Source organism: Rattus norvegicus, chromosome 1 (assembly GCF_021556685.1).
Source record: "Rattus norvegicus strain SHRSP/BbbUtx chromosome 1, alternate assembly SHRSP_T2T, whole genome shotgun sequence".
NCBI lineage: Eukaryota > Metazoa > Chordata > Mammalia > Rodentia > Muridae > Rattus > Rattus norvegicus.
Window position 1 is genome coordinate 149,530,598 of NC_141534.1, and position 15,450 is coordinate 149,546,047.

At 40.9% G+C, this 15,450-nt stretch overlaps 1 long non-coding RNA gene across 1 annotated transcript; it reads left to right on the forward strand.

The window, feature by feature from the left end:
* Positions 1 to 1,253: 1,253 nt before the first annotated feature.
* On the forward strand, positions 1,254 to 11,306 carry LOC134484902 (uncharacterized). Its single transcript, XR_015655242.1, has 2 exons — positions 1,254 to 1,839; positions 10,575 to 11,306. It is a non-coding gene; the product is annotated as an uncharacterized LOC134484902 (long non-coding RNA).
* The last annotated feature ends 4,144 nt before the right edge of the window (positions 11,307 to 15,450 follow it).

Below are 15,450 nucleotides of genomic sequence, written 5' to 3' on the forward strand. Positions count from 1 at the left end.
TGAGAATCCAGCAGTGGTTCTGTCTCTGAAGCCGGATGTCTCAGCAGTTCCAATCTGGTGCTGGAGTCCCCGGGAGATCCCTGGAAAGCTGTTGGCCTCTGATCTATGTTGGATTTCTGGAGAAATTGAAATTAAATCTTGCTTCAGCAACAGGATCGCCAAAACTTGCCAGAGAGAAGCGGACAAGCCGTCAAGTAACCAGACCGTCTTCTTCCATGTCCTGTTCTCTGGGCTGCCACCAGGAGGTGTGGCCCGGATATGGGGTGGGTCTTCCTGCTTCAAATAATCTGACTAAGGAAATCCCTCACAGGTTTGCCCAGAATCTTGGGTTTTGGTTGATTCTGGACATGGTTAAATTGACAACTAAGGTTAGCCATCCCAATGTATGTGAGAGTTTTGACTGCATGTATGTATATAGTTCACATATGTGTGCCCAGTGCCCTTGAAGTTTAGAAGAAGGCATCAGATGATCTGAAACTGACATTAGGGACAATTATGGGGTGCCGAGAAATGAACCCTGGTCTTCTACAAGAGCAACAGGTGCTCCTAGGTGCTGAACTACTTCTCCACCCTATAATGCTGTCCTTTGTAATCTCCGGACACTCCCTACCCATGGTGCTCGTGGAGACGCTCCCCTGCTCGGTGTCTCTGTTTATTCCTCTGTTGATACTCAGAGTTAGTTCTTTTGCTACTGAGACTCTGTTCAGAAAGTTCTTGCCAGCCCCAGTGTCTTAAAGGGTATTCCCTGTGTTTTCCTCTAGTAGCTTCAGCATTGCAAGTTTTAAATTAAGGTCTTTAATCCAGTTCAAATTGACTTTTTTGTACAAGGTGAAAGTTACAGATCTAATTTCATTCTTTAGCAGATGGGTATCAAGTTTTGCCAGCACTACCTATAGAATAGGCTCTTTTCTGGTACACTGTGTTTTTCCTTCCTTTCTCAAAAACTAGGTGGCCATAACAATTGTCAGTTTCTCATTTGAATTCTGTCCCACAATCTACCTGTTTATGCTCTTTATGGGCTACATGGCATTCTTTGACTTACAGGTGCCTACTTTAGAAGCTTTAAAATAATTGGTGGGATGTCAACTTCACTTTCTTAGGCAGCATCATAATTCACCAGGATTCATTTGCTGCAAAGTAATTGCTTAGTCCACATCAACATGAAAAACCTTAAGTCTCCGTGTGTTGTCAGGAGAGTTCCTAACTAGACAATGCTTTTGTCTTTTAGAAGGATTTCTCTAGAATTCTTTCTTGACTGGAGTTCCATGGGAGCACAGAGCTAAACAGACGACGATGTCTGAGACTCTCTAATCCTTGGCACCTAGCTGTACCCATGCTAGATGTATAGGATGGGAGCCAACTTACTGCCTGCAAGCTATGGTTTGGCTTTTCTTCTCCCCAGGAGAGGTTGGAAAGACTGTCACTGTTTGCTCTGAGTAGTCTGGAGTCTACCTTCTGGAAGGAGGCTCCTTCTCACCTTTTCCTGCTAGACCGTATAGAAGTGGGAGCAGAGATAGTGAACTTCAAGAGCTAATTTCTTTCTTGGCCAGTTTCTTGCTCTGGAAACTTGAAGCCCACGCTTCCTACCCCACACAGTATGGTTAGTTCCAGTGTCTTTGGCAGTTTGTACTTCCTTTTATGATGAGGAAAAGGCTGAGTTCCTTTGCTTTCCTCAGTATCATGTGTGTTAAGGAACCACCCTCCTATAAATTGGGGTTTTGGATATCCACAAAGGCTTGCCTGTTAAACCTTGGTCCCATAGGCTATGCTAAGGGAAGATGTGAAACCTTTAGAATGTAGACATCCACCTGCATCTACTCTCCAGTGCTAGGACTAAAGGTATGTACCAACATGCCCTGCCTGAAGACAGCTTTCTAATACATATCTAATATCTTTCCTGTCTCCTTTGCTTTCATATTCTATGTTACCGCATTAATATATATGGCTGCCTTGACCCTTCAAAACATTTAATGGAGACACACACTCACCACGTTCACTGACTGAGACGCCCCTAAAATTTGATTTGTGTATTTGCCACTTAAAGCCTTATAAAATCCTATCTTGTACTTAGATCAGAGCAGTTACGAACATCCGCAATATTTCTAGCTTTGCTTATTTCTGCTTATAACCCAGTCCCTGATTTCCCAAGGGTTGCTGACCCTTAACAGCTTGCCAAATGCACCAAAGAGCAACAAACAGGCAGGTGACAGTTAGCTTTTTGGTGTCTCATTCTTCCAGGATCAGCAGTCACATGGCCCATTTTTAATAACTCAGACAGCCATGTTTTCATTGCCTTCTACCTGTGTGTAATATGGGTAATTGCCTCTAGCAGGAACATCCTCACTACCACCGGCTCTGCCTGCTTAGCCAAGTCTCTCTCAGTGAAAAACTTCTGTATTAGTTGGGCAAAACAGGACTTGTAATAAATGACTTCAAATCCAAATGGCTTATTCCCCAAAGATTTTTTTTTTATTCACCCAGAGTTCCATATGGTTTTTCATGCCTAGGAAGCTCTTTTGTTAGCTTCTCCACCAAAGAGTCGACTCTGGGGCAGTGGTTCTCAACCTCCCTAAGGCTGTAACCCTTTGATACAGTTCCTCATGTTGTGGTGACCCCCAATCATAAAATTATTTTGTTCTTACTTCATAACTATAATTTTGCTACTTTCATGAATCATAATGTAAATATCTTTGTTTTTTGATGGTCTCGAATGACCTCTGTGAAGATCATTATACCCAAAGGGGTCATGACTCACAGAGTAAGAGTCATTGTTCTAGGGTCAAAGTTTCTATCAGATGACACCACTAATGTTAGGCCACTAAGAAAGACAAAGGAAGACCACATTCTTGATTATAAATGGCCAACACTAGATGTACCCATCAAAGAATTTCTACTGCTTTTTCCTAGTCATGAGGCTCATCTAGATGGGGAGGCTGGCTTGCTTATAAGAAAGCAAACCAGGCCCAGACCCTGTGAGAGAGAGACCCAACCGCCTGGTCAGGTGGGCACTCCTGAGGCTGCAGAGCGGAAGAGACCACCAACACTGCTCACCCCTGCCCACATCCCTGGCCCAAGAGGAAACTGTATAAGGCCTCTGGGCTCCCGTGGGGGAGGGCCCAGGAGCGGCAGGACCCCTGCCAGAGACACCGCCGGACCCTGAAGGAAACAGACCGGATAAACATTAACTGCACCCAAATCCCATGGGAGGGAGAGCTAAACCTTCAGAGAGGCAGACAAGCCTGGGAAACCAGAAGAGACTGATCTCTGTACATACATCTCGGACGCCAGAGGAAAACACCAAAGGCCATCTGGAACCCTGGTGCACTGAAGCTCCCGGAAGGGGCGGCACAGGTCTTCCTGGTTGCTGCCGCCGCAGAGAGCCCGTGGGCAGCACCCCACGAGCGAACTTGAGCCTCGGGACCACAGGTAAGACCAAATTTTCTGCTGCAAGAAAGCTGCCTGGTGAACTCAAGACACAGGCCCACAGGAACAGCTGAAGACCTGTAGAGAGGAAAAACTACACGCCCGAAAGCAGAACACTCTGTTCCCATAACTGGCTGAAAGAAAACAGGAAAACAGGTCTACAGCACTACTGACACACAGGCTTATAGGACAGTCTAGCCACTGTCAGAAATAGCAGAACAAAGTAACACTAGAGATAATCTGATGGCGAGAGGCAAGCGCAGGAACCCAAGCAACAGAAACCAAGACTACTTGGCATCATCGGAGCCCAATTCTCCCACCAAAACAAACATGGAATATCCAAACACACCAGAAAAGCAAGATCTAGTTTCAAAATCATATTTGATCATGATGCTGGAGGACTTCAAGAAAGATGTGAAGAACTCCCTTAGGGAAACACAGGAAAATATTAATAAACAAGTAGAAGCCTACAGAGAGGAATCACAAAAATCCCTGAAAGAATTCCAGGAAAACACAATCAAACAGTTGAAGGAATTAAAAATGGAAATAGAAGCAATCAAGAAAGAACACATGGAAACAACCCTGGATATAGAAAACCAAAAGAAGAGACAAGGAGCTGTAGATACAAGCTTCACCAACAGAATACAAGAGATGGAAGAGAGAATATCAGGAGCAGAAGATTCCATAGAAATCATTGACTCAACTGTCAAAGATAATGTAAAGCAGAAAAAGCTACTGGTCCAAAACATACAGGAAATCCAGGACTCAATGAGAAGATCAAACCTAAGGATAATAGGTATAGAAGAGAGTGAAGACTCCCAGCTCAAAGGACCAGTAAATATCTTCAACAAAATCATAGAAGAAAACTTCCCTAATCTAAAAAAAGAGATACCCATAGGCATACAAGAAGCCTACAGAACTCCAAATAGATTGGACCAGAAAAGAAACACCTCCCGTCACATAATAGTCAAAACACCAAACGCACAAAATAAAGAAAGAATATTAAAAGCAGTAAGGGAAAAAGGTCAAGTAACATATAAAGGCAGACCTATCAGAATCACACCAGACTTCTCGCCAGAAACTATGAAGGCCAGAAGATCCTGGACTGATGTCATACAGACCCTAAGAGAACACAAATGCCAGCCCAGGTTACTGTATCCTGCAAAACTCTCAATTAACATAGATGGAGAAATCAAGATATTCCATGACAAAACCAAATTTACACAATATCTTTCTACAAATCCAGCACTACAAAGGATAATAAATGGTAAAGCACAACATAAGGAGGCAAGCTATAACCTAGAAGAAGCAAGAAACTAATCGTCTTGGCAACAAAACAAAGAGAATGAAAGCACACAAACATAACCTCACATCCAAATATGAATATAACGGGAAGCAATAATCACTATTCCTTAATATCTCTCAACATCAATGGCCTCAACTCCCCAATAAAAAGACATAGATTAACAAACTGGATACGCAATGAGGACCCTGCATTCTGCTGCCTACAGGAAACACACCTCAGAGACAAAGACAGACATTACCTCAGAGTGAAAGGCTGGAAAACAATTTTCCAAGCAAATGGTCAGAAGAAGCAAGCTGGAGTAGCCATTCTAATATCAAATAAAATCAATTTTCAATTAAAAGTCATCAAAAAAGATAAGGAAGGACACTTCATATTCATCAAAGGAAAAATCCACCAAGATGAACTCTCAATCCTAAATATCTATGCCCCAAATACAAGGGCACCTACATACATAAAAGAAACCTTACTAAAGCTCAAAACACACATTGCACCTCACACAATAATAGTGGGAGATTTCAACACCCCACTCTCATCAATGGACAGATCATGGAAACAGAAATTGAACAGAGATGTATAGAGACTAAGAGAAGTCATGAGCCAAATGGACTTAACGGATATTTATAGAACATTCTATCCTAAAGCAAAAGGATATACCTTCTTCTCAGCTCCTCATGGTACTTTCTCCAAAATTGACCATATAGTTGGTCAAAAAACGGGCCTCAACAGGTACAGAAAGATAGAAATAATCCCATGCGTGCTATCGGACCACCACGGCCTAAAACTGGTCTTCAATAACAATAAGGGAAGAATGTCCACATATACGTGGAAATTGAACAATGCTCTACTCAATGATAACCTGGTCAAGGAAGAAATAAAGAAAGAAATTAAAGACTTTTTAGAATTTAATGAAAATGAAGGTACAACATACCCAAACTTATGGGACACAATGAAAGTTGTGCTAAGAGGAAAATTCATAGCGCTGAGTGCCTGCAGAAAGAAACAGGAAAGAGCATATGTCAGCAGCTTGACAGCACACCTAAAAGCTCTAGAACAAAAAGAAGCACATACACCCAGGAGAAGTAGAAGGCAGGAAATAATCAAACTCAGAGCTGAAATCAACCAAGTAGAAACAAAAAGGACCATAGAAAGAATCAACAGAACCAAAAGTTGGTTCTTTGAGAAAATCAACAAGATAGATAAACCCTTAGCCAGACTAACGAGAGGACACAGAGAGTGCGTCCAAATTAACAAAATCAGAAATGAAAAGGGAGACATAACAACAGATTCAGAGGAAATTCAAAAAATCATCAGATCTTACTATAAAAACCTATATTCAACAAAACTTGAAAATCTTCAGGAAATGGATAATTTCCTAGACAGATACCAGGTACCGAAGTTAAATCAGGAACAGATAAACCAGTTAAACAACCCCATAACTCCTAAGGAAATAGAAGCAGTCATTAAAGGTCTCCCAACCAAAAAGAGCCCAGGTCCAGACGGGTTTAGTGCAGAATTCTACCAAACCTTCATAGAAGACCTCATACCAATATTATCCAAACTATTCCACAAAATTGAAACAGATGGATCACTACCGAATACCTTCTACGAAGCCACAATTACTCTTATACCTAAACCACACAAAGACACAACAAAGAAAGAGAACTTCAGACCAATTTCCCTTATGAATATCGATTCAAAAATACTCAACAAAATTCTGGCAAACCGAATCCAAGAGCACATCAAAACAATCATCCACCATGACCAAGTAGGCTTCATCCCAGGCATGCAGGGATGGTTTAATATACGGGAAACCATCAACGTGATCCATTATACAAACAAACTGAAAGAACAAAACCACATGATCATTTCATTAGACGCTAAGAAAGCATTTGACAAAATTCAACACCCCTTCATGATAAAAGTCCTGGAGAGAATAGGAATTCAAGGCCCATACCTGAACATAGTAAAAGCCATATACAGCAAACCAGTTGCTAACATTAAACTAAATGGAGAGAAACTCGAAGCAATCCCACTAAAATCAGGGACTAGACAAGGCTGCCCACTCTCTCCCTACTTATTCAATATATTTCTTGAAGTTCTAGCCAGAGCAATCAGACAACAAAAGGAGGTCAAGTGGATACAGATCGGAAAAGAAGAAGTCAAAATATCACTGTTTGTAGATGATATGATAGTGTATTTAAGTGATCCCAAAAGTTCCACCAGAGAACTACTAAAGCTGATAAACAACTTCAGCAAAGTGGCTGGGTATAAAATTAACTCAAATAAATCATTAGCCTTCCTCTACACAGAAGAGAAACAAGCCGAGAAAGAAATTAGGGAAACGACACCCTTCATAATAGACCCAAATAATATAAAGTACCTCGGTGTGACTTTAACCAAGCAAGTAAAAGATCTGTACAATAAGAACTACAAGACACTGAAGAAGGAAATTGAAGAAGACCTCAGAAGATGGAAAGATCTCCCATGCTCATGGATTGGCAGGATTAATATAGTAAAAATGGCCATTTTACCAAAAGCAATCTACAGATTCAATGCAATCCCCATCAAAATACCAATCCAATTCTTCAAAGAGTTAGACAGAACAATTTGCAAATTCATCTGGAATAACAAAAAACCCAGGATAGCTAAAGCTATCCTCAACAATAAAAGGACTTCAGGGGGAATCACTATCCCTGAACTCAAGCAGTATTACAGAGCAATAGTGATAAAAACTGCATGGTATTGGTACAGAGACAGACAGATAGACCAATGGAATAGAATTGAAGACCCAGAAATGAACCCACACACCTATGGTCACTTGATTTTTGACAAAGGAGCCAAAACCATCAAATGGAAAAAAGATAGCATTTTCAGCAAATGGTGCTGGTTCAACTGGAGGGCAACATGTAGAAGAATGCAGATCGATCCATGCTTATCACCCTGTACAAAGCTTAAGTCCAAGTGGATCAAGGACCTCCACATCAAACCAGACACACTCAAACTAATAGAAGAAAAACTAGGGAAGCATCTGGAACACATGGGCACTGGAAAAAATTTCCTAAACAAAACACCAATGGCTTACGCTCTAAGATCAAGAATCGACAAATGGGATCTCATAAAACTACAAAGCTTCTGTAAGGCAAAGGACACGGTGGTTAGGACAAAACGGCAACCAACAGATTGGGAAAAGATCTTTACCAATCCTACAACAGATAGAGGCCTTATATCCAAAATATACAAAGAACTCAAGAAGTTAGACCGCAGGGAAACAAATAACCCTATTAAAAAATGGGGTTCAGAGCTAAACAAAGAATTCACAGCTGAGGAATGCCGAATGGCTGAGAAACACCTAAAGAAATGTTCAACATCTTTAGTCATAAGGGAAATGCAAATCAAAACAACCCTGAGATTTCACCTCACACCAGTGAGAATGGCTAAGATCAAAAACTCAGGGGACAACAGATGCTGGCGAGGATGTGGAGGAAGAGGAACACTCCTCCATTGTTGGTGGGATTGCAGACTGGTAAAACCATTCTGGAAATCAGTCTGGAGAATCCTCAGAAAATTTGACATTGAACTGCCTGAGGATCCAGCTATACCTCTCTTGGGCATATACCCAAAAGATGCCCCAACATATAAAAAAGACACGTGCTCCACTATGTTCATTGCAGCCTTATTTATAATAGCCAGAAGCTGGAAAGAACCCAGATGCCCTTCAACAGAGGAATGGATACAGAAAATGTGGTACATCTACACAATGGAATATTACTCAGCTATCAAAAACAACGACTTTATGAAATTCGTAGGCAAATGGTTGGAACTGGAAAACATCATCCTGAGTGAGCTAACCCAATCACAGAAAGACATACATGGTATGCACTCATTGATAAGTGGCTATTAGCCCAAATGCTTGAATTACCCTAGATGCCTAGAGCAAATGAAACTCAAGACGGATGATCAAAATGTGAATGCTTCACTCCTTCTTTAAAAGGGGAACAAGAATACCCTTGGCAGGGAAGAGAGAGGCAAAGATTAAAACAGAGACTGAAGGAACACCCATTCAGAGTCTGCCCCACATGTGGCCCATACATATATAGCCACCCAATTAGACAAGATGGATGAAGCAAAGAAGTGCAGACCGACAGGAGCCGGATGTAGATCGCTCCTAAGAGACACAGCCAGAATACAGCAAATACAGAGGCGAATGCCAGCAGCAAACCACTGAACTGAGAATAGGACCCCCGTTGAAGGAATCAGAGAAAGAACTGGAAGAGCTTGAAGGGGCTCGAGACCCCATATGTACAACAATGTCAAGCAACCAGAGCTTCCAGGGACTAAGCCCCTACCCAAAGACTATACATGGACTGACCCTGGACTCTGACCTCATAGGTAGCAATGCATATCCTAGTAAGAGCACCAGTGGAAGGGGAAGCCCTGGGTCCTGCTAAGACTGAACCCCCAGTGAACTAGACTGTTGGGGGGAGGGCGGCAATGGGGGGAGGGTTGGGAGGGGAACACCCATAAGGAAGGGGAGGGGGGAGGGGGATGTTTGCCCGGATACCGGGAAAGGGAATAACACTTGAAATGTATATAAGAAATACTCAAGTTAATAAAAAAAAATAAATAAAAAAAATTAAAAAAAAAAAAGAAAGCAAACCAGAATGTACCCAGTACCCGTGTCTGATCCACAGAAGACCTCCAGTTCACAATCAGGAAATTATATCCTAAGTCTTCAGTCTCTATGCATTTTTATTATTTATGCTTTTAGTATCCTGTTTAAAGATCAATTTTACTTCAAGTGTCTATCAGTGTGCTTTACTTTTACACTGAAATCTTATATTTGTCTAAAATCTGTTGGAAAAGGCTGGGGAGATGTGGCTGTTTCCATTTTTCATTTTTAAATGATTAGTCCATTGCTCCAGAACAACATTGACTATATTATCTTTAGTTGTTTCAAATTGGATGGGACCTTTTGGTGACACTCAATTCATAATTATAGGTGGGTTTCCATCTATGTTTGTTGTATTATTGCTGTCCTTTGTCTAGAACAACTCAAGTACTGTAAGGCTTTAATTATTGCAGCTATATTAAATTTCAATATCTAGCAGAGTATCTCTTTGATTTATTTAATTTAAAAACATTTCCATTCTATTGTTTAAGGTAGATACTAAAATACTTTTGAGCAATTAAAGAATCCTTTAGTCATCTGGATTTCAATACACTTCAGAGTAACTCTGATGACAACCGTTGTTCTTATTTTTTAATCCTTTCTTATGAATCTCATAACTGGAATTGTGTCCTAGTCTCCTGTGCTTTCTACAGTAAGGGTTGAAAGTTTTCCTTTTATGCTTAGAAATTATTTTTTTAATGACTTCTTTTAGGTACACACATGCACACACATGTACATGCACACACACATGCATGTCGCATGTATGCACACACACACTGAGAGAGAGAGAGAGAGAGAGAGAGAGAGAGAGAGAGAGAGAGAGAGAGAGAGAGAGAGAGGTTTAAAATCTATTGTTCTCAACCTTCCTAACACTGCAACCCTTTGATAGAGTTCCTTATGCTGTGGTAACCCCTGACCATAAAATTATTTTATTGCTACTTCATTACTATAATTTTGGTACTGCTATGAATCAGAATGTAAATATATGATATTCAAGATATGTGATATGTGACTCCTGTGAAAGGGTCATTTGACCCTCAGAGGGGTTATGACCCATAGGTTGAAAACCACTGACATATATGGTTTAAACAAAATTGTTTATACTGTTTAAACACAGAACTAGATTCAAGCTCTGGCTGTAACTATATAGTTTTAACAAACCCTCTCTTCTTCTAGGGCCTGGTTTCATGTTGGATGGCAATGAGCAGGGAAGGCTTGGGAAAATGCTGGTATTGGACCATTTGTAGACCACTTGGAAATTGATGAAGAATCTTCAAACCGACACCAGAAAAAGAAGCTGGATATGGAAGAAATTCCACAAATTAAACTTCTCATCATGCTTGGGCCAGTGAGCTGAGTCTGAGGCTCCACTCTGCTTTTTCCTCTTCGCTGTGCAAATCAGGGGTCTTCTGAATCTCAGACCCTTCATCTCTGCACGAGGAGGTGGGAGGGTTATTGTGAGAATCAAATGTGCTTAACACACTTAGTATCTGAAACACCAGGAGCTTATGCAAGAAGCATGTGTGGGAGAAGACCTGGGAGCTCAGGACTCCTGGACAGTTGGCATCCTCTGGGAATGTCAAGTGAGAACCAGTGAAATGATCTCTCTTCACAGTTACTGCTTAGCTACCCAGGCATCCTGTGACTTTCCTGGCATGGAGTCAAAGCTGTGAGCTGGCTACTTGGAAGTAGACAACAGCAGAGATGGGATGCAGGACTGGTGGAGAATTAGATTTTCTGACTTCTCCATCCTCAACAGGCCTTGGAAGTCAGGTTGTCCAGACGGCATCTGTAATTGAACTTCATCATATTTATTCAGCTTTTTATTTGAAAATATCGTACTTCTTAAAATGATAAGAGAAGCCTGTATGAGCCAGCTGGCCACATTAGGGAATTATATTTACCTTCCATTCCTTGTAGATATCCATTTCTTTGGTTACTCATTCTATAGGAGCTGTGCGTGTCATTTACCTCAGTCACTGCCTTTCAGACACTTCCACAGTGGGTGGTGCCAAAATGTGTATAATTTTTTTTAACCCTAGAATCACTGGTTAGAAAACTCCGTCCTTGCTTTAATTTCCTGTAGTTATAATCACTGGACAAAACTAATGCCTCCCCATTCATACTCCTCCCACCCAGTGCAACTGAGTCCACAGCCGAGACACACTTCCATGCAGCTGGACCCTGGGAAGACCTGTACCTCATGTAGAGCTTGGGCTCACATGGAGGAAATGTGAGTTCCTGACCCCGTTCTGTTTTATTTCTACCATTGTGCTAAGGAATACTCTAATTTCCTAAATGAGAGGTTTGTACAACTTAAGTAGGGCTAAGGAGCCCAAAGCAACTTTTGAGAGAGGATGGAGGATTGGAGACGGGCAGGACAGGAAAGAAGTGAAGTTGGTCAGCAGGTTCACCATCAACCTCAGGGTGCAGGAAGATGATGAATGATTAGATTCCCAGGCACCTGAAGTCCCACAAAGGCCCAGACAGGGAAAGTCACAATTGTGTCTTTCCTAATAGTGATCAATGACTTTTTTTTTTAAATTAGATATATTTCTTTACTTACATTTCAAATATTATTCCCTTTCTTGGTTTCCTGTCCATAAGCCCCCCCATCCCCGCCCCTCCCCCATACGGGTGTTCCCCCCATCCACCCCCTTTACCGCCCCCCTCGGCATTCCCCTGAACTGGGGGTCCAACCTTGGCAGAACCAAGGGCTTTCCCTTCCACTGGTGCCCCAACAAGGCTATTAACTGCTACATATGCAGTTGGAGCCATGGTCAGTCCATGTATAGTCTTTGGTTGGTGGCTTACTCCCTGGAAGCTCTGGTTGGTTGGCATTGTTGTTCTTGTGGGGTTGCAAGCTCCTTCAGCTCTTTAAATCCTTCCTCTAATTCCCCTAAAGGGGGTCCTGTTCTCAGTTCAGTGGTTTGCTGCTAGTATTGATCTCTGTATTGGACATGCTCTGGGTGTGTCTCTCAGGAGAGATCTATATATGGTCCCTTTCAGCACGCACTTTTTCAATCTTCAGCACGCTTCATCAATCTTTTCTAGTTTTGGTGGCTGTATATATATGGGCCACATGTGGGGCAGGCTCTGAATGGCCGTTTCTTCAGTTGCTGCTCTAAACTTTGCTTCCATATCACCTCCTGTGATATTTTTTCCCCCTTTAAGAAGGAATGAGAGCGTCCACATTTTGGTCATCCTCCTTCTTGAACTTCCTGTGGTCTGTGGATTGCATCTTGGGTAATTCGAGCTTTTGGGCTAATATCCACTTATCAATGAGTGCATGCCAAGTGTGTTTTTCTGTGATTGGGTTACCTCACTCAGGATGATATTTTCTAGTTCATTCCATTTGCCTATGAATATCATGAAGTCATTGATTTGATAGCTGAGAAGTACTCCATTGTACCACATTTTTTGAATCTGTTGAAGGACATCTGGGTTCTTTCCAGCTTCTGGCTATTATAAATAAGGCAGCTATGAACATAGTAGAACATGTAACTTTGTTGTATGTTGGAGCATCTTTTGGGTGTATGCCCAGGAGATGTATAGCTCGGTCATCAGGGAGTGTAATGTCCAATTTTCTGAGGAACCTCCAGACTGATTTCCAGAGTGGTTGTACCAGTCTGCAATCCTACCAACAATGGAGGAGTGTTCCTATTTCTCCACATTCTCACCAGCATCTGCTGTCACCTGAGTTTTTTATCTTAGCCATTCACACTGGTGTGAGGTGAAATCTCAGGGTTGTTTTGATTTCCCTGATATCTAAGGATGCTGAACATTTCCTTAGGTGCTTCTCGGCCATTCGGTATTCCTGAGCTGAGAATGTTTTGTTTAGCTCTCTACACCATTTTTTAATTGGGTTATTTGGCTCTCTGAAGTCTAACTTCTTGAGTTCTTTGTATATTTTGGATTTAGCCCTCTATCAGTTGTAGGATTGGTAAAGATCTTTTTCCAATCTGTTAGTTGCTATTTTGTCCCAATGACAGTGTCTTTCACCTTACAGAAGCTTTGCAGTTTTATGAGGTCCCATTTGTTGATTCTTGATCTTAGAACATAAGCCATTGGTCTTTTTTATTTTCAGGAAAATTTCCCCAGTACCCATGTGTTCAAGACTCTTCCCCACTTTTTCTTTTATTAGTTTGAGTGTATCTGGTTTGATGTGGAGGTCCTTGATCCACTTGGACTTAAGCTTTGTACATGGTGATAAGAATGGATTCATTTGCATTCTTCTACATGCTGACCTCCAGTTGAACCAGCACCATTTGTTGAAAATGCTATCTTTCTTCCAATGGATGGTTTTGGCTCCTTTGTCAAAGATCAAGTGATTATAGGTGTGTGGGTTCATTTCTGGGTCTTCAGTTCTGTTCCCCTGATCTATCTGCCTGTTTCTGTACAAATACCATACAGTTTTTAAGACTATTGCTCTGTAATAATGCTTGAAGTCAGGGATAGTGATTCCCCCAGAAGTTCTTTTATTGTTGAGGATAGTTTTAGCTATCCTGGATTTTTTGTTATTCCAGATGAATTTGCAAATTGTTCTTTCTAACTCTCAGAAGAATTGGATTGGTATTTTGATTGGGATTGCACTGAATCTGTAGATCGCTTTTGGCAAAATGGCCATTTTTACTATATTAATCCTGCCAATCCATGAGCATGGGAGATCTTTCCACCTTCTGAGATCTTCCTCAATTTCTTTCTTCAGAGACTTGAAGTTTTTATCATACAGATCTTTCACTCGCTTGGTTAAAGTCACACAAACATATTTTAAATTATTTGGGGCTATAGTGAAGGGCATCATTACCTTAATTTCTTTCTCACCTGTTTATCCTTTGAGTAGAGGAAGGCTACTGATTTGTTTGATAATTTTATACCACAACACTACTGAAGTTGTTTATCGGTTAAGTAGTTCTCTGGTGGAACTTTTGGGATCACTTAGGTATACTATTATGTCATCTGCAAATAGTGATATTTTGATTTCTTCCCTTCCACTTTGTATTCCTTTGATCTCCTTTCATTGTCTGATTGCTCTGACTAAGACTTTGAGTGCTATATTTAATAAGTAGGGATAGAGTGGGCAGCCTTGTCTAGTGGGATTGCTTCAAGTTTCTCTTCATTTAGTTTGATGGTAGCTACTGGTTTGCTGTATATTGTTTTTAGTGTGTTTAGATATGGGCCTTGAATTCCTGATCTTTCCAGGACTTTTATCATGAAGGGGTGATGAATTTTGTCAAATGCTTTCTCAGCATCTAATGAAATGATCATGTGGTTCTTATCTTTGAGTTTGTTTACGTTGATGGATTTCCATATATTAAACAATCCCTGCATCCCTGAGATGAAGCCTACTTGCTCATGATGGATGATCGTTTTGATGTGTTCTTGGATTCGGTTTGGAAGGATTTTACTGAGTATTTTTGTGTCAATATTCATAAGGGAAATTGGTCTGAAGTTCTCTTTCTTTTTTGGGTCTTTGTGGTTTAGGTATAAGAGTAATTGTGGCTTCATAGAAGGAATTCGGTAGTGCTCCATCTGTTTCAATTCTGTGGAATAGTTTGGAGAATATTGGTATGAGGTCTTCTATGAAGGTCTGATAGAATTCTGCACTAAACCTATATGGTCCTGGGTTCTTTTTGGTTGGGAGAATTTTAGTAACTGCTTCTATTTCTAGTTATGGGGTTGTTTAGATGGTTTATCTGTTCCTGATTTAACTTTGGTACCTGGCATTTGTCTAGAAAATTGTCCATTTCCTCCAGATTTTCAAGTTTTGTTGAATATAGGCTTTTGTAGTAGAATCTGTAATTTTTTAAATTTCCTCAGATTCTGTTGTTATATCTCCCTTTTTATTTCTGATTTTGTTAATTTGGATACACTGCCTGTGACCTTTGGTTAGTCTGGCTATGGGTTTATCTATCTTGTTGATTTTCTCAAAGAACCAACGCTTGGTTGTGTTGATTCTTTCTATGGTCCTTTTCATTTCTATTTGGTTGACTTTAGCCCTGAGTTTGATTATTTCCTACCTTCTACTCCTCTTATTTCTTTTTGTTCTAGA